The following is a 26,783-nucleotide window of genomic DNA, read 5'->3' on the forward strand; positions in this document are numbered from 1 at the left end:
GACTTACATCTCACCTAAACGACCATAGGTGACATGACCTCAATACTGAGTGTTTTGGGAAATCTTGCCTTTGAGGGCGGTCCTTTGATTAGTATGGGTGAGAATGGCCAGATTGATAACTCAGCATGCCTACCTTTTTGGGAACTTGTCTGATCTGAGAGCAGGAAACTCATTATACAAGATTGAATTCACTTCTTTCCCCGAAGCAGGGACAAGTAGAGAGATTGCTCCCTTAAGGGCTGATTTTATGGCTTAAACATAGTGGCCACAACTTCTCTTTGGAAGAGAGGACTTAGTCATAGTAGGACTATGACTTATGTTCATTAGAGGGATCCGTGGTATATAAGGAGTTAGATGTAACTACAGGGGCATAACGATTATTGGCTGAGCTGTACTTACGAGCGATTTGTGAAGGGTTGTCGACTGCTAATTAGTTAAGATGGACACATAATATATCTATGGTAAGAAGAGTTCAACTATCGGTCTTTAGTGAAGTACCTGACAGTTAATGGATGGGGGATCCCGTTACTAAAGAGTTTAGTCAGTTATTCACGTACCGTTGGAGCTTTGAGCTACAGGTCCATAAGGTCCCCTTGGTAGCTCAATGGATTCAGTTGAGGATTAGTTCTTGGTGTTGGTTTTAAATGTTCAAATTGACAAGAGGTAATTCGATTATATATGATATGATCGGTATGATGTATGGGATACATATAGTAGAGGATTAATGTAAATGAGATTTACATTAGGTATCGTGGAATAGAAAAAAAGTTATCGTTTATATGTTTCATGAGTTTAAATATTAAAACTATAGGTTATAAATATAGTATGATAAGTTGGTTATCATTTATATTTATAATATTAATTATTGGATAATTAAATCTTTTTTTTTTCTTATAACCAATTGAATGGAAGGTTAATGGTGGTTTCATGGTAAACGTGAGATAAAAGGAAAATTGTTTTCCTAATTTTAGTAAGTTTGCAAAAGTTTTCTTTTTAGATTTTTCTCTCTCGGTATTATCTCATGAAAGTTGTCGAGTAAATAGGATTTACTAAGCGACAATTTGGACTAAGGTAAACGATCGTGTAGTGTTTGTAGGCAACAGACACTTAGTTAAGCGATGAGCAAAACAATTGCATAGCTTTTGTTACATGATCGCTTAGCTTTTCCTAAACGTTTGGGCATCGACCTATACGATAGGTTCAACCATCTCCCACTTGCTCAATCATTTACACAATTATGTTTCCTCCATCTTCTGTCTCAATCCAAGTCAACATAGAGCCCACCGTTTGGATTTTCACTTCGAGAATACCAAGGTAGCCTCCTTGGTGGTGTCATACTCAACTCGACACTGTCGAGGTTCTATGGAGGTCGTTTTTGCTATTGAGGTGTTCGTGACCTAGGCGATCACTGAGTTCGAGTGCGCGGTGTTCCTGCTGTGTAGCGGTCGTATTGGAGGAGCGTTTGAGGTTGCTATGTTGTTGTGTTCGAGTGTGTGTGATCAAGGAGCTTGCGATGAGTCTACAAATGTGTGTAGCATTTCTCCTTGATCAAATGTAGTATCATGCTGTAATTTCTGTAAAGAATGCATAACCATATGTTACTATTTATGACTATAATTGTAACATTCATATATGATTGTAATTTGGAATGATCTTTTCGTTGCTCATGGAAATCCTTATGTTCGATTTCCTTAACATTCAAAAAGAGATAAGTTATAGATAGATGATAAAGGAAGAAAATTGATGACATAAATGGATGTGAGGGCAACTTCACCCCAAAACTTCTCAGGATAGGATACAGAGAGAAGTTGAGCACAAATAAAATCCACATTATGGCGATGTTTTCGTTCTACTTTACCATTTGTTGGGAGGTGTGAGAACATGAATGTTGGACAAGAGTGTCCTGTTGGGAAAGGAAAGAAATGAGGTGGAAGTCCTTATACTCCATTACATTATCTGTGTGAAGAATTTAGATGGTTCGAGAAAACTGTTTATGGAAAGTATTGACAAAATGAATGTAAATTTGGGATAAAGAAGATCAATTTTTAAGAAAATATATCCAAGTAAACAGGAGTAGTCATCAATAAATAAAACAAAGTATTGATAATTGTTTACCGTAGTAGTAAGAGCAAAACCCCAAATAACAAAATTAATTAGGACAAATAGTGTATCACATAATGATGTGATTGTAGGAAGAGATAAAGTAGGTTTCTTTACAAGTTTACAATGTAGACAACCAAATGAACTAAATTCGGAAGCATTATTCTAACCTGACTCTCTCGAGTCGAGGTTCTTTCTTTAGACTACACTCTCAAGTATCTCTAAAGGGTGATGGATGCATACATAAGACAAGATGATTGGATAAAATGAAGATCTTAGGTTATGCTAGCTGAGTTCTTCTCAACCTATTCAAAAATGTAGTTACTGATGCGCAATGTGAAGAGATTGAATAGATGCAGAGATGCAAATTCCATTTTATAAATAAAATCAGAATACAAAACGACAATGGAAAGCAGGGCTAGGACGCTCGGTGGCAATGTCTTGCTTCTCGAGGCTTTTACACTGTGTTTTACTCTACTCTACCCAAAAGAATGTTCTCAGCGCTACCCGAAAGTCTCTCGAGCTAACCAGGAATGATCTTTTGGCGTCTTCTTCTCTTCGCTCGCCTCTGTCTTCTAAGTATAAGAATTACAGACTACGACTATCTATGATCTATCTTCTATGTATATGGCGAACTATGTATATTTCGAACTCCAAGCTCTAAACTCCTTTAACAGTGGTGGCCTTCTTTATTTATAGAGCTTCAAGGTGAAGAACCTTTTCTCTTAAATGATTGTAATGATAGGAGGTTATTAAATCTCTGTCTGATGTGCCGATAATGGTCACCGAAAGTTGAATGTACTTGCTACAGTGTGTCGTTAATGGATTGTCAACTAAATTCGGATTCGACCGTCGTCAGCTTTCCGTCCCATCATGATTTATTATGCTTTCACCTTGATGCGTCTGTCTTTATGCGACCACCTTCTTGAGCAGATCTTCGAGAGCGCATACGATCACATAGCTTTGCGGTCGCAATCTTCTAATGCGCTCGGGTGCCGAATTCCTTGGATCCCAATTTGCCTTGTGCCAACGCATTTTTCTGCACAAAATAAATAAATTAGCTGCTTTAATGCAATGGGCGCATGCGATCGCAATGTTCTCATCTTAATGCTTTTGGACACGATTTTACATGTTTTTACCATCGCATTCCCACATTGTTTTATATCTCTGCGTTGTAATAATATGCGTTTCTACCCGTTATCACATCCCTAAATTTAAAACAATGCTTCTTCTCAAGCATAAACTAAAGATTTTCTTTAGAGAGTCAGCCACCTTCTCCTTACCTAGATTTCTCGAGGTGCCTTATTCAAATCTTATGAACCAAAATCTCCTTAATTTCTATTCTGGTCTCTTCTTAAAATATTTCTAAAATTTAGGGACTGCAAGTTTAACCTTCAAAAAGACTTTACTTGTTTTCAGGACATCGCATGATTTATTTAAAAAAAAAAAAATTGAACCGGGGTTTTTTCGAATGATTTTTATCCTTGTGTAGTTTAGATATTCTTTTTATGACCTTGCGCCGATCCAAATGCCTAGCTTTCATTTTGGCTTGCTCCTACGGGTGTCATGCGAGCATCCAACTACGAGCACGACACTCTTTCTTAGTCTAAACTCATGCCCATTTAGCAGCAGAGTTGCAATCATTTTATTATGCATTGATCACGATTTCTACCTTCGTTTTGGCTTGACCCCACAGGTGTCATGTGAACATCCAACTACGAGTAGGATCCGATCGCAACGTTATGATGTTTTTTTTTAAGATGTCTAAAAGTAGCAAGGTTGAAAATAAATACCGACACTCCAAAATTTAAACGCAGTAATGTCCTCATTGCTGATAGATTGAAAGAATTCATGCGATGCTCTTAGAAAGTTTTGTAAAAGTCAGTTTGAAAGAAAGTTGGTGGACCACTAACTTCTAGAAATATTTCATGATTTGACTGTCCTAAAATTAAGTTGACTCTAGTACACACAATGAGAAATAGAGGCATGCGTTACATAATTGAAATCATAATTGGTACGGAAAAAAAATGCGGTGACTAACTAAAGTAATCAACTTTAATGATTGCACCAACTAAAAAGGATGCCATGATAAAATTATTAAAGTTAAAATGAGATGTGAGGATGCAAAATTTGGAATAAACAAAGTAAAAGAAACATACAACCCCCAAATTTTCTCTGTTGCCTGCATCATCTGTGATCGCATCCTTCTTTGCGGCGAGCCAATACCTTTGATTGCGATGGCTGAACGAACTAGTCGCATTTTTCGATTATCGCGTAGCTCCACCACAATCGTTTACCACGATCGTTACTAAAAACATCGAGAAGGTCAAAAATATAAAAGACATAGTTAAAAAAAACTTCTTTCTTTTTTTTTTCTCCTTTTTTTTGATAAGATTGTGTAAAAAGGATATAACAAGGATAAATGATATAAAAGGTAGAATGAGTTCATGAGATGAAGATTTAAAAGGATACTTCAAAAAGATTGTGTCCCTGATGAGTTTGAATCTTATGATTGCGCAGGGACTGCCCACTTCTTCTTTAGTCGAAATTCCTCAGGTCCACGGAGGTTTTCTCGCGATGCAAGTCTTCTCCGTGATATATTTTGACTCTTTGCCCATTGACTTTGAATGCATTGGTCCCGTCCTGTCTCTTATACACATCTAGATGTGTATAAGAGACAGGCCCACTTCTTCTTTAGTCGAAATTCCTCAGGTCCACAGACGTTTTCTCGCGATGCAAGTCTTCTCTGTGATATATTTTGACCCTTTGCCCGTTGACTTTGAATGCGTTGGTCCCGTCCTCATTGGATAACTCAACCGCTCCATGTGGGAATACCTCTTTGATTATAAATGGACGAAACCATCGTGATTTTAATTTTTGGGGAAAAAGTCGTAGCCGAGAATTGTACAACAAGACCTTCTATCCGACTTGGAGATTCTTCTCGCATAGTTGTTTGTCATGCCAACGTTTCGCACGCTCCTTGTAGATCTTGGCATTCTCATATGCTTGAGCTTTCCATTCGTCAAGCTCGACCAATTGAAGTGTCCTTGCCTCCCCTGCGGTCTTCAAATCAAATTGAGCTTTTTCACTACCCACATTGCTTTATCCTCCAACTCAAGTGGTAAGTGGCATGCCTTTCCAAACACCAGCGCATACGGGGACATGCCTATAGGTGTTTTATAGGCGGTCCTGCATGCCCACAAGGCATCGTCTAGCTTCATTGCCCAATCTTTGCATGAAGGCTTCACCACCTTCTCTAAGATCAGCTTGATTTCCCTATTGGACACTTCAGCTTGGCCGTTTTTCTGTGGATGGTATGCTGTGGCAACCTTATGGTGAATATTGTACTTGAGCAGCAATTTATTGATGACACTATTAACAAAGTGGGAGTCTTCATCACTTATTATGGCACGTAGGGTGCTAAAACGAGTGAAGATATTTTTTCGCGAGAACTTGGAGACTACCGTCGCATCACTTGCAACGCATGATACTGCTTCAACCCATTTGGAAACATAATCGACGGCCAACAGGATGTATTTGTGACCATTCGATGGTGGAAATGGCCCCATAAAGTCTATACCCCATATGTCGAATAACTCCAATTCTAAGATAATGTTCATTAGCATCACATTCTTCCATGAAATGTTTCCCGTGCGTTGGCACCTGTCACATTTCATTGAATAATCTCTTGTATCCTTAAATAAAGTTGGCCAAAATATCCACTTTGTAACACCTTTGTTGCAGTGCGTTGACTTCCTAAATGTCCACCATGAGTCATGGCATTGGATAGTATGTGCTGGTGGAGCAGCTTCTGGTACGCATAGGTGCAAAATTCTGGTCTGACCCCCTCTTGTAAAGATTTGGCTCGTCCCAGTAATATGATTTACATTTGTGTCTAAGCCGCCTCTTTTGGCGGGTTGTGTAGTTCTCAGGAAATTGTTCATAAACCAGATAATTGACCACATCTGTATACCATGGCAACTCTTCAATTTTAAACAACTGCTCATCTGGGAAGGTTGTGTTCACCTCTGACTGGTTGCGGTCAACTTCCAGATTTTCTAATCTTGATAGGTGGTCTGCAACTTGGTTCTCCGTCCCTTTGCGATCAATGATTTCCATGTTGAATTCTTGAAGGAGGAGAACTATCTAATCAATCTCAACTTTGCATCTTTCTTTGTCATTAAATATTTAATTGTCGAGTGGTCGGTGTGCACGATCACTTTGGATCCCAGCAAGTAAGCTATGAATTTCCCCAGCGCAAAGATCAACGCAAGAAGTTTTTTTTTTCAGTAGTAGTGTAATTTGTTTGGGCAGGGTTCAAGGTTCTACTCGCATATGCGATGGGGTGTAGCAATGTTTTCTTCTTTTGCGCTAGCACCGCCCCCATCGCATAACCGCTTGCGTCGCACATCAACTCAAATGACTTTGTCCAGTCCGGTGTGATCAACACAGGTGCGGTTATCAATGCGTTATTCAGTATCTTGAATGCGTTGAGGCATTGTTCATCAAAGTCAAAAGTTCTCTCAGCCTTCAGTAACGCACTCAATGGTCGAGCAATCTTTGAAAAGTCCTTCACAAAATGTCGATAAAATCTTGCATGCCCCAGGAAGCTCCTGACAGCCTTCACATTTGCTGGAGGTGGGAGCTTTTCAATGGCCTCAATCTTCGCCTTATCCACCTCTAGCCCATCCTTGGAGACTTTGTACCCGAGCACAATACCTTTCTTCACCATGAAGTGGCACTTCTCCCAATTCAGACCAAGATTCATCTCTTCACATCTTCTCAGTATCTTCTCCAAATTGTTTAGACAGATTTCATATGTTTTTTCGTACACTGAGAAGTCATCAATAAAAATTTCCACTGAATCTTCAAGATACTCAGAAAAGATGGCCATCATACACCTCTGGAACGTGTTCGGCGCATTGCATAGTCTGAACGGCATGCGGCGAAAAGAAAATGTTCCGTAGGGGGAGGTGAATGTGGTCTTCTCTTGGTCTTCAGAAGCAATCATGATTTGGTTGTAGCCTGCATATCCCTCCAAAAAGCAGAAGTAATCATTTTCTACTAGGCGATCTAGCATCTGGTCGATAAAAGGCAAGGGGAAATGATCCTTCTTCATTGCCGCATTCAGTTTGCGGTCCATGCAGAACCACTAGCCAATGATGGTTCTTATTGGTATTAATTTTCATTATTTGCATTTGGGACTACCGTCATCCCTCCTGTCTTTGGCACACATTGCATGGGGCTAACCCACGTGCTGTCGACGATTGGATAAATAATGCCTGCATCCAACCATTTTATTATCTCCTTTTTCACGACCTTCTTCATCGTAGGGATTAGTCTGCGTTGATGTTTGATCGACCCTTTTTGATTTTCCTCGAGACATATCCTGTGCATGCAATATGCGGTGCTGATTCCTCTAATGTTTGCTAGCATCCATCCTATTGCTTTTATGTACTTTTTTAGGATGCTCAGCAGCGTATGCTCTTGTTCTTCTTGAAGTGCAGAGGAAATTATTACAGGTAGAGTTTCATTTTACCCTAGAAAAGCATACTTCAGGTGACTTGGCAAGGTTTTTAATTCCACAGTGGGTGGTTGTTCCAAGGATGGTTGTTGTGCTCTTCTCTCTTCATTCAACGTCAATTTTTCTTCTTTGGTTGTTATTTCAACGATCGCATTGCAGATTATTATGGATGCGGTCACATCCTCTCCTTCATTTTCATCTTCAGACTCTTCTTCTTCATAGCAGCTAGGTTCATTGTTGGAATCTGTTAGGTCTTCTTCTTTCGGGTACTTCATGGCTCTAATAATGTCAAATCTAAGCTTCTTTCCATTCACACTCAGCGTGATCTCTCCCTTGTACACATCAATCTGAGCGCGACCAGTCTATAAAAATGGTCGTCCCAGAATGATGGGTACATCTTTGTCCATTTCATATCGAGGATGATGAAGTCTGCCGGTATGATAAATTTGTCAATCGAGACCAGGACATCCTTCACCTTCCCCTTTGGATGAACTAAGGACCTATCCGTCAATTGGAGAGTCACCGTCGTGGGCATCAACTGCCCTATATTCAATTGTTTAAAAATTGAAAGGGGCATTAGGTTGATATTGGCTTCGAGATCGTAAAGCGCTTGACCTATATATATCCCTCCAATTGATCAGGGTATCGTGAAACTTTCGGGCTCACGCATTTTCGGTGGAATAATGGTTTTTGACCTTTGCATTAATGCCACCGTTGCGAACTTATCTGTGCTCCTTTTCTTCATCACCATGTCCTTCAGAAACTTCGCATATTTTGGCATTTGTTCAATTGCTTCAGTGAAAGCGATGTTAATATGTAACTGTTTCAGCATGTCCATGAAGCGATGGTACTGCACTTCATCATTTTTCTTCTTCTTAAGTCTCTGAGGGAATGGTAGCAGTTGTATTTTCACGATTCCCTAGTCCATAGTCTTAGAAGTGGAAGCAACTTCTGGTTCCATCGTCTCCTATTCTTCTGGTTCCTCTTGAGTCAATGGGATCTGAGATTCCATCACAACTGGAATAGACCGACTTGACTCCTTCTTCTCTTCCACTACTGTTTTTCCACTTCACAAAGTCACAACTTGACATTGCTTCTTTTTCATATTCCTTAAGTTGCGTGGGAGCTCAATTGAACTTGGCAACGCCCCTTGTAGTCTACTTTTGAGCTCGCTTGCAATCTGTCCTATCTGAATTTTGAGATTGTGGATTGAAGTCGCCTGATTCTGGAGTGTTATTTCATTCTTCTCAATATACTACTTTAGTAAGCTCTCCAGAGATGAGGATTGTGGCGCCTACAAACTGCTAGCTTGATTTTGTGATTGACAGTTTATTCGCGGGAATAATCCTTGTGGCCCTTCTTTTTAGGCCATAAGTTGAAAATTTATTTTGTTGATTTTTTTCACGCAAAATTGGGGTGGTGGTTTCTCCACTGGTTTGTAAGTATTGGAGAAAGGATTATTTTTTACGAAGTAAACAGATTGTGGATTCCTCGGACACTCTTCCATCGAATGGGTTCCTCCGCAAGTGGCACAACTTGCGCTCGTTTGATTGATTGCGTTGACCTGCCCTTGATGTGTTCCCGGGCCGCTGATTGCGATGCCTTGTATTAGATTCAACATCACATTCATTTGATTTTGTAGGGATGCGATAGCCCCATTACTTGCATCATCTTCTTTAATTCTAAGTCGTTGATCGCTTTTCCTCCAGTCTTTGTGATTCTTCAAAGTGCGATCAAGGATATTTTTCGCCTCGTCATACGTTTTCTCCAGTAGACCTTCAGTTGCTGCTGCATTGGTAGCCGCCTGCGATGCAGGGTTTAAACCGTGATAAAAGATTTCCATTTGGAGATAATTGGGTAAGCCATTGTGCGGACAATCTCGCATCAGTCTCTAAAACCTCGCCCAGGCGTCACTAAGCGATTCGTCAATATCTTGTTCAAAATTTTTAATCAACTTCCTCCTTCTTGCATTCTCTGTCGGGGGGAAGTACTTCTTCATGAACTTCTCAACTACTTGTTCTCAAGATGTTATCTTCCTTGGTTTGAGAGAATAGGCCCATTTTCTTGCTTGGTTGAAAATGGGAATAATGTTAGTCGAACCTCCTCAGCTGAGATGTTTAGGAACACAAAAGTATTGCAAATTTTAATAAAACTCCAGAGATGGGCGTGCGGATCCTCGCCACGCCTTCCACCAAACTTTCCGGCAGTCTGAATCATCTGCAGCATAACCGACTTCATCTCGAACCTCGATCCGTCCAGGGCTAGCCTTATGATTCCTAGTGAGAAATTATAGAGGTTGGCGGCACATAGTCCCGGATGGGCCTATTGTAATCATTCGCTAGGAGAATGGGGTTCGCCATGATATTCTTTCCATTTGGTGCTCTATCTTCCGGTTGCTCCGCCATGTTGGGATTTCTCTCTTGCTGTTGTCGGAGGTTGTTTCTTCTTCTTCTTCAGAAAGTTCTTTCAATCCCTGGGTCGTAGTTGGGCTCAGGAACTTGTCCTTCGCTCATACAACGCCCGCTTCTTCCCTTACCAAAGGAGAGGCAGTGCATAGAGGTTGAAAGCTGCAAAGTAAATAAAAAAGTTACTGTTAGCGTAATATGTACTGCCGTAGTCCCCGACAACGGTGCCAAAAACTTGATGGCTTGTGAATGTGATGAAATAATGATGTGAAAATGCGGTGGTGAACTATGTGTTGCACATGCAAGTTTTCCTAGTAAAATCCATGTATAAACCTTACTAGGTTTCCTAGTAAGTCCAGGGTCGAACAAAAGGACTACTGAGAGATATGCGATGTTAAATTTTGTTCCTTTGCGGTGAAAAAAACAAATATTTGGTTGGTATGTTGTGTAAAGTATAAATCTTATGCGGTGGAATTGAGTAAAGAGTTAATGACAGCGAAAGTTACAATGAGTATGCGGGGAACAGGTTGAGAAGGGATTTAGCTAACACTTTCTAAGATTGCATTCAAGTTATGCGATCATGCTACACATATACAACAACATGTCATTTCTCAATGCAAATGCCATGGTTCCTAATTTTAGGACACATGCGATATATACGATAATGTCTATTGAACTTATGTTTAAGCCTCTATTCTTGTCTATGTTATGATGAATGATACACACATACACAAGGCGACCGCATACTATCATATCCTATTTCTAGGGTGCATGTGATGCATGATAGCAAATATAACTTATCTCTAAGTCTCTATCTCTTGCTTATGCGATTCTAATATGACTTTCTCAAGCCTAGATTTTAACCTGACTCTCTCAAGTCTAGGTTCTTTCTTTAGACTACTCTCTCAAGTATCTTTAAAGGGCGATGGATGCATACATAAGACAAGATGATCGGATCAAATGAAGATCTTAGGACATGCTAGCTAAGTGATTCTCAACCCATTCAGGAATTTAGTTACTCATGTGCAATGTGAAGAGATTGAACAGATGTAGAGATGCAAATTCCATTTTATAAATAAAATTAGAATACAAAACAACAATGGAAAGCAGGGATAGGACACCCGGTGGCAATGTCTTGCTCCCCGAGGCTTTTACACTGTGTTTTACTCTACTCTGCTCAAAAGTATGTTCTTGCTTTCGCAAGTATTGGCCCTTTCTCCATTCTCAACGCTACCCGACAGTCTCTGAGCTAACCAGGAATGATCTTTTGGTGTCTTCTTCTCTTCGCTCGCCTCTGTCTTCTAAGTATAAGAATTATAGACTACGGCTATCTATGATCTATCTTCTATGTATATGGAAAACTATGTATATTTCGAACTCCAAGCTCCCAACTCCTTTAATAGTGGTGGCCTTCTGTATTTATAGAGCTTCAAGGTGAAGAAGCTTTTCTCTTAAATGATTGCAATGATGGGAGGTCATTAAATCTCTGTCTGATGCGCCGATTAATTGTCACCGAAAGTTGAATGTACTTGCTACAGTGTATCGTTAGCAGCTTGTCAACTAAATTCGGATTCGACCGTCGTCAGCTTTTCATCCCATCATGATTTATTATGCTTTCACCTTGATGCGTCGTCTTTATGCGGCCACCTTCTTGAGTAGATCTTTGCAAGCGCATACGATCGCATAGCTTTGCGGCGCAATCTTCTAATGCGCTCGGGCACCGAATTCCTTGGATCCCAATTTGCCTTGTGCCAACGCATTTTTCTGCACAATGTAAATAAATTAGCTGCAATGGGTGCATGCGATCGCAATGTTCTCATCTTAATGCTTTTGGACACGATTTTACATGTTTTTATCATCGCATTCCAACATTGTTTTATATTTTTGCATTGTAATAACGTGCATTTCTGCCCGTTATCATAAAGGCATAGAGAAATTTTGACTTTTACCTTCTCCCTGAAGAAAAATATAGATAGAACGTCCAAGCTCTCTCCAAAATTCTCTCATAAAGAAAATGCATCCCTTTCCTTCCAAAATTAATCTCTGAAGCCCACTAATTCTCAATGATTCTCTACCCTTCGAGAATACTGAGTATTTCGAGTAGTAGTGTCCGAAATTTGGGTTTTGTGTTGTTGTGTTCATCAATTAGAAGGGAATTTGAAGAGTTCGATTTGTTCATGAATTGGTTGGTACGTGAGGAGATTCGATCTTCAAAGGTGAGTGATCTTCTAATCTCTTCTTCCTCTTCAAATTCTGTATAAAGCATCCTTAGTTAGACTTTTAATTCAATGTTTTCATCCTTGATATGATTTTAATGTTCTGTAAAATAAAATTGGAATATCGATCCTTTTCGCGTAGAGTATATCTACTCTTTCACTAAGGCCACCTCACATGGACACCCAAGAGAAACTCAGCCTTGTTGAAGGCTAACTGACAAGGTCACTAAAGCAGCAAAAGGTAGATATATTATAATTGTCAATCGAGACCAAGACATCCTTCAACTTCTCCTCTGGATAAACTAAGGACCTATCTGCCAATTGGAGAGTCACCGTCGTGGGCAGCAGCTGCCCTACATTCAACTGTTTAAATATCGAAAGGGACATTAGGTTGATATTGGCTCCGAGATTGCAAAGCGCTTGACCTATAAATGTTATAGGTATTCAGTATGTAAGAATTTAGTTTTGTGAAATTTTAGTTATTAGATATGTGTTGTAGATAAATTTAAGTATTTTAAATTAAGAAAAAAAATAATAATAACCCACAACCCAATCAAACCCTAATCCTAATTTTGAGGGTTGAGTTGGGTTAGAAACCATGTTTGGGATATTTGGGTTGTCAACTTGACCAACCCGAATTTTCGGGTTGGTCCAAAAAATACCATAATCCAACTGAATCCAATCCATGGGTTCGGGTTGGTCCAAAAAAGTACTACAATCGAATCGAATCCAATCCATATATATTCTTAAGTTCGAATTCTCACCGCACAAGCGTTCTACTTTAAAAAATTTAAAGTAGGGGGCATTGTCGCCAACAACACAATATCGTTTGAACTAAAATGAATCAAGATTAGCTTACAACTTAGACAACTCTTCAAAGAAACAGTAGAAAAGTTAACGAAAGGTAAACCTGAATATTTCTCGTCCACGGAGGAAAATGACACCATGCAAAAGCAAAGTAAAGAACCTTGTTATCATTCGACCGTCTCACAAACAAATTGAAAAATATTATTTTCTTAAAAGACAACCTCAGGAAAAAGAATTGTCATAAGAAATATTTTTCCTTGCCAAAAGAAAAAAAAACTATGAAACACAAAAAAATAAGAAAAAAAAAGAGATGGTAACCCATACTACTTAACAAAAAGTTTAAACATTCATTTAATCATGTGTTTGGTTCGTACCTGAAAATATAAAATTTAAAAACAATAGACTCAATATAAACATAGTTGTATATTCATATTTTCAAATATGTGTTTAGTAGTAGATTTAGAAATTAGATCCCAATTTAAACTATGGTTCAAAATATATTATATAATATATTATTTATAAATATAAAACTATCCAAATGAGTAGAGCTCAAGTAACATGAACTTCTAATATCAACCTTGAAGTCTTACGTTCAATCTCCCAATCCCACATATTGTTAAAATAAAACTATAAAACTATTTGTAGTTACTAGCAAAATATTAGATTGCAGATATATAATAATGAATAAGGAAAATGGAAAGGATTACATATAGTGGTTTCATGTGAAAAAACTCCTAGACAAATTAAAGCGTAAAAATTGCAAGCAATGATAAAATAATTTCACTAAATAAAATAGGAGTTACAAACTTTCTTTCTTATAGGATATAAATAAACTCACTGAAAATAGAAACTTTTTTTTTTATCTCACACTTTGGCTCACTTGATTTTGAATGTTTGGCAACCATGTGTTTATGTTCCCAAACAAACTTAGTCATCAAGCAAATCTAATAACCCTAAATTCATCTTGAACAATATGAAAGATCTAATAGTTACAAATTGGGCTGACAATGTGGAATATCCTAATGGCCACAAATTGATCTTAGACAAAGTATAAGATCCAATGACCACAATTGTCCGCCAAGGAAACTTCTTGAACAATCTTGAAGATAATAGGATTTAATAGATCATTGAACCGATTATCATTTTGTATAATGGTAGGTGAGACGAAAATAAAAATTACCATGATTTTAAGTTAATTGTTCTTGTTCCATTCGACTTTACATTAGAACATATCGTTTAGATCAATAGTCGACAATGGTGTTAATTATATTATTTTTAGATTGACTATGTGGTAGTGCAAATAAATCTACACTATATTTCGATATCTTTAATTAAGGAATCGAGTTTAGAAGGTTCAAATACATTTTTTGAGTTGTAAACTTCAATCTCTAAAATTTGATTTTAGATTAATTTTAAAAAATAGAAAAAAGTTAAGGTAATTGTTTTAAATGGTAAAACTGTTAAAAATATTTTTAAGTATAGTGAAATGTCACTGTCTATCAGTAATAGACTATGATAGACTTCTATCACTCAATGAAATATAGTGACATTTTACTATATTTATAAAATTGAGATACAAAATTGAGAAATGTAGTCCTCATTGTGTGTCAATTTGGAAACCATTTGATTTTTTATTTTTAAAAATTGTGTTTGTTTCATAAAATTTCTTTATCATGATTTTCATATTTTATATGTAAACATTCTTGAATTTTTAGTCAAATTTTAGAAAAAAGAATTAACTATTTGTTTTAATTTTTAAATTTTTATTTTTATTTTGAAAGTACTCCTAAATATTAGATAACAAAACATAAAAATCAATACAAGGAAGTTTACTCTTTTAATTTTCAAAAACAATGAAGCCTTATAATTGAATGGACATGAAGTTATAAGTTTAAATATGTTTTAGACACTTTTTATATTTCATAAATTTAATGTACACAGAAGTGAAAGTTTAAGAATTCTATTAGATACTTTATTAAAGTCCAAAACCTATCAGACACAAAATTAAAGTTTAGGGTTTCTATTATATAGTTTTGTAAGTTCATGAACCAGATCGATACAAATCAAAAGTTCATAGCTTAAACTTGCAATTTAGATTGATTGAAAGATTTATAGCATCCAATGACAACTCACAAACTAATGAATTATTTTGACCAAATTTAAAAGCGAATTAAATTGATTAAAAAAATATTAAATTTCAAGTTTAGTCTCATGAACTTTGAGGTTTGTGCCTACTTTTTCTCTTAACTTTCAAAAAATATTATCTTCTTGAACTTAAAACTTTGTCTCCAATAAGTTTCTAAATTCTCAGAAGTGCATAACTGATCATTAAGGTCACGTTTGGTAATCATCTTTCTTAATAAAATGGTTGAATTCTTAGCCAAATTCTAAAAATAAAAGCAATATCTTTCATGAATTTCACATAATTAGGCATTTTTTCTAAATCTTCTAAGAATGGAATATTGATATGCAACTTCTTAAAAATCTCTAGAAACATAAAAAAAAAAATTGCTTATATAACTTCTTTTTCTTGAAACATCTAAGGATAAGAAATTTTATTAGGTACAAAGGTAATAGGTAAAGAAGACTTACTCTGAAGATGATTCTGGTACACTTCCCTTTCCTTTGGTTTGCTCTTCCTTAAGCAAACTTCCTCAGGTTCTTGCATTTCAGTAGATTCATCATTAAGCTCTTCCACTTCTTTTTTCAAGTTGTTCTGTTGAGGTTGATGCCCTAAATTCTCATAGGGTCCTTTCGTTTGTAAACACTTATATGAACAAACATTTTGTGATTTGAAATATAAGATATTTTATTCACTTTAGTCTATGAAATATGAGATATTTTAGTTGCATTAACCACAAACCAATAAACTAAGATCCATGGTTGTCATTGTAACTTAAGCATATATGTGGAGACATACAAGTGAATCGTGCTTGAAGTGATAACCTAAATGGTCTGTAGTATATAGATAAAGGAGGGATACCTTATCTTGGTGAACACTAAGAGTGTGGCCGTTGTAGGTGTTACAAATGTTGTAAAGTGCTACAAATGATCTGATACAGATCATTCGTCTATTAGACGCGAGCATGGATACTCTATACAAAGGAGTTTGTATAAGACCGGACCACGAAATGTTTAGTCTTTTATATAACGTCGTTCATAATTGAGACTTTCATTTCACTAGGAGGACCATAGGTAACATGACCTTAACCCTTAGTGAGTTGTGAAACTCTTGCCTATTGAGGCGGTCCTTTGATTTGCATGAGTGCGAGTGGTCAAATCACCGACTTAAACCTAACAATTTGGGGAATCGTCTGATTGGGGAGCGGGAACTCAGCTAACAAAGACGGAATTAACTTCTTTCCCATAGCAGGGTAAGTACATAAATACATAGGGTATTGAACTTAGCACTACAAGTGAGTCAGGTTGGATCGTGTTTCCTCAAAAGTCAACCATAAATGATTCGGTTTTGTTTCGGTTTGAATTTTTACACTCCCCGCATACCAAGTGTTTGATAAAATTTCTATACTGAGCACGTCTGAGTTTTTGTGAGCTGGAAGAAGATTTTTCAGTTAATGATATAGTAATAGCACTAACACTACACATCATTCGAGAGACATTATAGTTATTGATGTACTATGGAAGACATGGAAGGAGTGGGCAAAAATCATTGCAATTAATGAAAAGGATAAACTTTTGTAATCTTTTTCCATTTAGTTTAATGTTGTTATGCTTATCTCTTTTGTAAATGATGTTGATTTCTAAAAATTTCTTAGTGAAGGGTTTCTTTGTGTGTAGAACTTTAATGTTTGATTCTCTTTAAAATTCAATTTGTGAGTTACAATTTAATAAAAAAAATATGTCAATTCATAACTGTCTCTAGGATGTGAATTGCAGAAAGGAAAAGTGTGTCTCCCCTACTTGGTTGATAGTAAAAAATTGGGTAATCAATCTCTTCTCAATCATTTACTTTCTAGGATTTATTTTTACCATCTTTATTACCAAATGAACTTGTGGAAAGAGTTGTTCTTCTTGGTGCACCCATATCAATTCAATATCAGAATTGGGAAGATGTTAGAAAGGTGTGACCATTTTCTACACTAACAAGCACTTCCCCAACTTTATTTTTCTATTCTCATGTGCATATACTTTACTAATTAACTACAAATTAATTGATTCGCTTTGTATCATAGCAAATATCATATCTTTGTATATGGATTTATATAGGTTCAACATCGTTGGTAGAGATATCCTTGAAATTAAAAAATTCGTACGTTAAAAATTTAAAATATCTTAAAAGGTAGTTAGAAGTGGATTCTTCTGTTTTCGTGAGTTTTTGTTATTGAAATAATATTTCAAGTTTCGCTCTTCTTTATTGTGGTCTTATTTTTTTATTTTAACAAGCTTAAGATTTTCATTTGCTCGTGTTTAGCTTTTTGTTGTAGCCTATATATGCAAAACAATTAATGGTCTCATGAGACTTGGTATTATAACATTCTATTTTTTTTGGAGATTGGGACATAATTATTTTCTTTCTTACATGTTTTTATCTTAACTGTTTTATGAATCATCTGATAGAGTTTGATTTTTGTTCTTCATGACTTAAATAATTGATAATGTGCATCTCCATATGGGTTTGAAGAGGGGCACAGACTAATGTGCAATGTATACACGCAAGCAAACGCAGTCCAGTTATAATATATTAAAATGGGTTAAGCAGCCGAGTATCGTTCTCAGAAATCAAACAAACAATTCCATTTAACTATTTAAAATCGTATCGATTTTAGCTAGGAAATTGGAAATTCAAATTGAGTGATTTTTATTTAATTTTCAGCAAAGCAAGACAAACAAATGAAATTTCTTATTCAATGAGTGTTTTAGGGTGTCAGTTTTCATTATATACTTCATTGAACAATATTTAGCTCAATCATAGAATTAAGCATACTGTTTATCTAAGTTTAGAAATTAAGTTCTAAATCATTGTCTTTCGAAAACAATTATTTTTCGTGCAAATGTAGTTGATAACTAACAGCGAGATATCAAATTAAAACCACGACATTAAACATTGTTGTGATCAACTTTTACTATTCCTCTAACTACGTATGTGATACGTTAATAGCAATTTAATGTTACAAGTCCGATTAAACATACAATCTACCAAATTGAACATTCAATCTAATATTTGTTGATGACCAATCAAAGTCAATTAAAATTGAGGGCATTGGAGTATAGAAAATCCATGAAATCTCCTCTGGTAACATTAAAATCCATGAAATCTCTAAATATTAACTCAAATCCATATGAAAATTAAGTAACACCCTAAAACAAAGAGTCTATTACTCATGGTTCTCAAGAACATATTCTCATACAAAATTGAGGGCATTGGAGTATAGAAAAAGAAAGAATAAGAGAAAACCTTGTCCAAAATGCTTCTCCTCTGGTGGAAATCACCAATCTTTTCTCCGTTAGCACATCGCGAAGTCTAACAGTCTCACAATTGGTATCCAATCTTCTACTCTCTGGTAAAAACTCCCTCTTTTTGGTCTCAAATTTAGGTTTGAATGTCTTTCAATTAGGTTAAAATACTCCCTTTCTGTGTTCACAATCATCTCATTAATCATAGAGTTGAAATTATGCACAAAAATCCTTGCCAACATTATCAATTTGATAGATTGTTGCAACGCTGGTCTGATTTTGTCAAAGTGTTGCAACGCTCAGGCTTAACGTTGCAATGTTACATCCTAAAGTGAAACTACTGCCTTTTTACATCAAATCTCGCTTCCTGTCGTAGCATTACAATGCTCCCCTATTCTTTGGAACATTGCATTTTTCCTCTCTTTTCTTCACTCCTTTTGGTCCCTTGCTCGGTTTTGACTCTTTTAAGCCTTATTTGGTCATTTTTTACTTATTTTGAGTATAATTCACTTTTCGATCATAAATTCTAGAAATCACTAGCTAACACCACATATTTTGTGTGTGTTTCACCACCTCAAACTTAAGATTTTGTTAGTCTCAAGCAAAAAAGAAACAAGAAAATAGAATAGTTCTAAATAAGGGTGCTAGTGATTCATGCCTCAGAGAATAGTCAATTGAAAACTCGAACAGAAACATTCAAGCAAGTCTATCGCTATGGTCGTCCATGACCAAATCTAATCATCTTTTGTGTGTGCACAAGTCATATTCAATTTAAAACTTAGAAACTAAAGTTAGGTTCAAGAAGGTTTCTCCAATTTTCCCCCTACTCTAGCTCATTCACCAATCATTAAGTATCCAAACATTTCAAGAAAGTAATATGTTCATTAAGGTGCCTTAATATTAACAACAAAGGGCCCTAAACTTGCATCATTTTATCTATGGGTATTAGCTTTCACACACTCACTACAGGGAACTGTACCTAATCAATTCCTAGGTGTCCTAACTGATCATAGGAAGGTAGGTCTTTTTACCCGCATCCATGCATACACATTACAAGTTTACAAGACATAAAATAAAATCTTTCTTTTAAGTACATGAGTGATCACTCTCTTTTTCTAAAGGCTAATAGAATACTCTTTTCTTTCCTTTTAGTCTAACATTACAATCCATCGTACACGTCAACTCTTTAACCAGTTGGGCCTTTCGAGATGACAACCAAATACACTAAACATGATTCTAGTTTTAGTTAATATTTCTAAATTGAAGTGACTACGTACTCATGATATGGGAAACTCAAAAAGATACATAGAAAGATCATACTCCAAGATACTACTCTCCTATTTTCACTATGATTTATTCAACATGCATATTAAAGTCTCATCATGGACAATCAACATCAACAACACACAACAAAAAACTAGTCCTGCATTTACCTGGAAATAAGCATAAACGTGAACTAAATAGCAAAAATCTTTGTCCAGGATAAAAAGTATGGTGAATGATCTTCTTGTCATGCCATCTAGAAGTTCTTTCTTTGTACGACTTGGCATTTTCATAAGCTTGATCACGAAACTCTTCCAACTCATCAAGTCTCAAAAACTTCTTCTCTCCCACTTTATGTAGATCAAAGTTTAACTTCTTGATAGCCCAATAAGGTTTGCTCTCTAAATCCACTGGTAAGTGATAAACCTTCCCAAACTCCAATCTATACGGTGAAGTACCAATTGAAGTCTTAAAAGTTGTACGATTGGTCCATAATGCATCATCTAACTTGAGAGCCCAATCCTTCTTGTTAATTCGATTTGTCTTTTCATGAATCTATTTGATTTCCCTGTTTGATACCTCAGCAAGACCATTAGTTTGAGGATGTATGCCATGGAAATATTATGTTTCATACCATATTTAGCCATCACGGAATCAAACAACTTGTTACAAAAATGAGACCCCTCATCACTTATGATAGCCTTAGGTATGCCAAACCTTGTGAAAATATTTCTATGCAAGAATTTCAAAATAGTACGGGCATCATTATTCAAAGTAGCTACAACCTTTACCCAGTTAGACACATAATCAACTGCAACTAAAATATATGCATGACCTCTAGAAGACATAAGAAAGGGCCCCATAAAGTCAATACCACAGACATAAAAAAGCTCCACCACCAAATAGAAGTCATAGGAAACTCATGTTGGCTAGAGATATTGCTAGTACGTCGACACCTATCACAAGTTTTAACAAAAATATAACAGTCTTTAAACAATGAAGGCCAATAAAAACCTGATTGAAGTACCTTAGCTGTAATTCTAGTTGGTCTAAAATGACCTCCATAAGGTGAAGAATGACAAGAGTTCAAGATACTTACAACTTCCTTCTGGTAGATACACTTCTTATGAGACCATCTGCACACACCTTAAAGAAAAGGATCCTCCCAATAATAAGATTTGACTTTGTGTAAAAATCTCTTCCTTTTTTTAGTGGTCTGATTAGGAGACAACACCTTACCTATAAGATAATTAACAATATCAGAAAACCAAGGCAACTTGTCCTTTACCTGATACAAACATTCATTAAGGAAGGTCTCAACAATAAATGAGCTAGGTTTTTCATTCTCAAGCTCAAGCCTACAAAGGTGGTTTGCCACCACATTTTCACATCCTTTCCTGTCCTTGATGGCAATGTCAAATTCCTGCAAAAGAAAAACCCATCTCATCAATCTAGGTTTGGACTCTTTCTTAGCAAACGAATATTTCAAAGCTACATGATCAGGATGAATAGTTACTTTAGAACCAAGTAAATAGGGCCTAAACTAATCAAAAGCAAACACAACAGCTAGCAACTCTTTTTCAGTAGTAGTGTAATTCTATTGAGTACTATCAAGAGTTTTATTAGCATAACATATTACCCTAAAAATGTTATCCTTAGGTTTGCCTAAGACAACACCTAATGCGTAATTACTGGCATCACACATAATTTCAAAAGGTTCGGAACACATAAGTGCAACAATGACAGGGGCAAAAATCATTTTTTTCTTAAAGTAAGAGCTTTCAAACATGCATCATCAAAAACAAATTTAGTGTCCCTTTGTAGCAAGTTACTCAAGGGTTTAGCAATTTTTGAAAAATCTTTGATAAATCTCTTGTAAAACCTTGCATGTCTTAGCAAGCTCCTAACTCCTTGCACACCTGTAAGAGGTGGCTATTATTCAATTGCAGAAATTTTTGCTCTGTCCACCTCTAACTCATTCTAAGATACTTTATGCCCCAAAACAATGTCTTTCTTCACCAGAGAAAGATTAGCAAGGCAAGAATCAAAGAAGATCCAAAAACAGAAAAGTCATCCATAAACACTTCCATAATCTCCTCTATCAACCCCTAAAATATTGCCATATATACCTCTGAAAAGTGGCAGGTGCATTACACATACCCAAGGGCATCCTCCTATAAGCAAATGTCTCATATGAACAACTGAAGGTAGTCTTCTCCTAATCTTCAAGAGCAATAGCAATCTGATTATACCCCGAATATCCATCTAGGAAGCAATAGTAAGAATAACTTGTAAACCTATAAAGCATTTGATCAATAAAAGGAAGTTGAAAATGGTCTTTTCTAGTAGCTTTATTTAACTTCTTATAATCGATGCAAACATAACATTCTGTCACTAATCTAGTGGATTTGAATTCATCTTTATCATTCTTAACCACGTTCGTACCACTTTTCTTAGGGACAACCTAAACAGGACTCACCCAAGAACTGTCAGAAATAACATAAATAATCCCTACATTCAAAAGTATCAACACTTCTTTTCTAACCACATCCTTGGCAGGGTTTAATCTCCTTTGATATTCTACTGAAGGAGTAAAGGAATCTTCCATCAATATTTTGTGCATATTGATTGATTGACTAATCCCTTTAAGATCCTTAATAGACCAAACAATAGTAGATTTATTGTCCCTTAGCACCTCTCAATAATTTCTCTTCTTCACATTCATTTAGATAAGTAGAAATAATAACAGAAAAAGAAGAAGAATCACTCAAGAATGCATATTTAAGGTGAGTACTCAATTGTTTCAACTCTATAACTCGTTTCTCTATCTCACTCACATCATACAAAGACTCAAGAAACATAGGTTTATACAATTTGCAATAAACTTGTAGACTATCTAACCATTTCACATATAGAGCAATATCATCCAAGCATGTATCAACATCATCTATCATGCTTTTCAACAATCCTACCAATTCCTACAATGCTCTGTTCTAAATAATCTCTAGTAAATAAGAAACTACCATGCTTCTCAATAGTTCTATCGATCACATCTATAATATTGCAAGAACTAACCTCATCATGATGTTTCAATGACCTGTATTCAACCTTTTCATCATTCACCCTCAAAGTTAATTAATCTTTTTGGACATCAATCAAAACTCTTCCAGTGGTGAATAATGGACGACAAAAAATGATAGGAATTTCAGAGTCCTTCTCCATGTCCAATACTACGAAATTTGTAGGAAAAATAAACTTGTCAACCTTGACTAAAACATCTTCAACAATACCTCGAGGATATGTCAAAGATCTGTCAACTAGCTGCAAAGAGATCGTAATGGGTTGCACTTCTCCAACATCAAGCTTCCTAAAAATAAATAAGGGCATCAAATGGAAGCATCTAAATTACACAAAGCTCTAGCAACAGTCAATGAACCAATAGTACAAGGGATAATATAACTCCCTGGATCTTTGAGCTTTTGTGGTAACCTTTTTTACAGCACAACACTGCACTCTTCTGTCAAACTAATAATTTCATATTTCTTAAACTTATTCTTCTTTGACAGAATATCTTTCATGAATTTCACATAATTAGGCATTTTTTCTAAATCTTCTAAGAATGGAATATTGATATGCAACTTCTTAAAAATCTCTAGAAACATAAAAAAAAAATTGCTTATATAACTTCTTTTTCTGAAACATCTAAGGATAAGAAATGTTATTAGGTACAAAAGGTATAGGTAAAGAAGACTTACCTGAAGATGATTCTGGTACACTTCCCTTTTCCTTTGGTTGCTCTTCCTTAGCAACTTCCTCAGGTTCTTGCATTTCAGTAGATTCATCATTAAGCTCTTCCACTTCTTTTTCAAGTTGTTCTGTTGAGGTTGATGCCCTAAATCTCATAGGGTCCTTTCGTTTGTAAACACTTATATGAACAAACATTTTGTGATTTGAAATATAAGATATTTTATTCACTTTAGTCTATGAAATATGAGATATTTTAGTTGCATTAACCACAAACCAATAAACTAAGATCCATGGTTGTCATTGTAACTTAAGCATATATGTGGAGACATACAAGTGAATCGTGCTTGAAGTGATAACCTAAATGGTCTGTAGTATATAGATAAAGGAGGGATACCTTATCTTGGTGACACTAAGAGTGTGGCCCGCTTTGTAGGTGTTACAAATGTTGTAAAGTGCTACAAATGATCTGATACAGATCATTCGTCTATTAGACGCGAGCATGGATACTCTATACAAAGGAGTTTGTATAAGACCGGACCACGAAATGTTTAGTCTTTTATATAACGTCGTTCATAATTGAGACTTTCATTTCACTAGGAGGACCATAGGTAACATGACCTTAACCCTTAGTGAGTTGTGAACTCTTGCCTATGAGGGCGGTCCTTTGATTTGCATGAGTGCGAGTGGTCAAATCACCGACTTAAACCTACCATTTTGGGGAATCGTCTGATTGGGGAGCGGGGAACTCAGCTACAAAAGACGGAATTAACTTCTTCCCCATAGCAGGGGTAAGTACATAAATTACATAGGGTATTGAACTTAGCACTACAAGTGAGTCAGGTTGGATCGTGTTTCCTCAAAAGTCAACCATAAATGATCGGTTTTGTTCGGTTTGAATTTTTACACTCCCGCATACCAAGTGTTTGATAAAATTTCTATACTGAGCACGTCTGAGTTTTTGTGAGCTGGAAGAAGATTTTCAGTTAAATGAATAGTAATAGCACTAACACTACACATCATTCGAGAGACATTATAGTTATTGATGTACTATGGAAGACATGGAAGGAGTGGGCAAAAATCATTGCAATTAATGAAAAGGATAAACTTTTGTAATCTTTTTCCATTTAGTTTAATGTTGTTATGCTTATCTCTTTTGTAAATGATGTTGATTTCTAAAATATTTCTTAGTGAAGGGTTTCTTTGTGTGTAGAACTTTAATGTTTGATTCTCTTTAAAATTCAATTTGTGAGTTACAATTTAATAAAAAAAAATGTCAATTCATAACTGTCTCTAGGGGATGTGAATTGCAGAAAGGAAAAGTGTGTCTCCCCTACTTGGTTGATAGTAAAAAATTGGGTAATCAATCTTTCTCAATCATTTACTTTCTAGGATTTATTTTTACCATCTTTATTACCAAATGAACTTGTGGAAAGAGTTGTTCTTCTTGGTGCACCCATATCAATTCAATATCAGAATTGGGAAGATGTTAGAAAGGTGTGACCATTTTCTACACTAACAAGCACTTCCCCCAACTTTATTTTTCTATTCTCATGTGCATATACTTTACTAATAACTACAAATTTAATTGATTCGCTTTGTATCATAGCAAATATCATATCTTTGTATAGGATTTATATAGGTTCAACATCGTTGGTAGAGATATCCTTGAAATTAAAAAATTCGTACGTTAAAAATTTGAATTTGAAATATCTTAAAAGGTAGTTAAGAAGTGGATTCTTCTGTTTTCGTGAGTTTTTGTTATTGAAATAATATTTCAAGTTTCGCTCTTCTTTATTGTGGTCTTATTTTTTTTATTTTTTTTTTATTTTAAACAGCCTAAGATTTTTATTGAAATAGAAGAAAAGAAGACGACACAAGGAGTTTACGTGGAAAACCCTAATTAGGAAAGAAAAACCATGGTAGAAAAGGACTTATTATTTAATGTCATATTTACAATAGACCCAACCTCAAATATAAATAGAATGAGGTGAACCCTAATTTAGCAAATATAGAAAAAAATAAAAAAAAAATTGCCCTTAGGGCTAATTCAACGTATTTCAACACTCCCCCTCAATGTTGGGGCATAGATATGCAAGACCCAACTTGCTATACAAGCTTCAAACGTCTGTCTTGATAACCTTTTCGTAAAAACATCGGCAATCTGTTGGACTGAAGGTACATAGGAATACAAATAGCTCCGCGGTCTAACTTTTCTTTAATAAAGTGCTGTCAATTTCCACATGTTTGGTTCTATCATGTTTGCACGGGATTATTCACAATACTGATGGCAACCTTATTATCACAATACAGCTGCATGGGCCCGACTACTCTCGTGAAGATCAGATAAAACTTTCTGCAACCAAATTTTTTCACACACTCCCAAATTCATAGCTCTATACTTTGCCTCAGCACTACTTCTGGCCACTAACACCCTTTTTTTACTCCGCCAAGTTACCAAATTTTCCCATACAAAGGTACAATATCTGAGGTTGACCTTCTTCAATCACAGATCCGGCCCAATTCTGAGTCAGTATATGCCTCGATGCCTCGTGTGTCATGTTTCTTGAACACCAAGCCCTTCCCAGGGGTGGACTTTAGATATCTCAAAATTCGAGTCACAGCTCTCATGTGCTTCTCATATGGACTCTGCATGAAACTGACTTACTACAACACTCATAGCATAGGAGATGTCGGCCTAGTATGAGACAAGTAAATCAGTTTTCCTACTAGGCGTTGATACCTCTCCTTATTCACAGGAACTCCTTCTCAAATACTTTTCAATTTGCTATTGCCTCAGTAGGTGTGTCAATAGGTTTGCATCGGTCATTTCTGTTTTCCTTTAACAAGTCCAGAGTGTACTTCCGCTGAGATAATATTATGCTTTTGATCTTGCCATTATCCATCCTAGAAAATACTCTTAAACTACCAAGATCCTTGATTTCAATAATTTCACTTTCCATCCTTTGTTTTAAGCTTAGCAATTTCTGCCTGTGTCATCCCTGATAAGATGATGTCATCAACATACACACCAACACGGAATCTTCCCTAAGGGTGATTTTTTGGTAACAAGGTATGATCAGAATGTCCCCTGAACAAACCCTTGGGACTTAACAATCACGATGAACCTGTAAACCATGCCTTAAGAGACTACTTCAATCCCATATATAAGACTTCCTGAGTTTTCAAAAGATTCCCAAACTTAGCTTCGTAACCTGGAGGTGGACTCATATAAACTTCCTCTTCCAACTCACCATTTAGGAATGCGTTCTTACAATCTAGTTGATGTAGAGGCCAATCTTCATTCAC

This window comes from Benincasa hispida, chromosome 3 (assembly GCF_009727055.1).
Source record: "Benincasa hispida cultivar B227 chromosome 3, ASM972705v1, whole genome shotgun sequence".
NCBI lineage: Eukaryota > Viridiplantae > Streptophyta > Magnoliopsida > Cucurbitales > Cucurbitaceae > Benincasa > Benincasa hispida.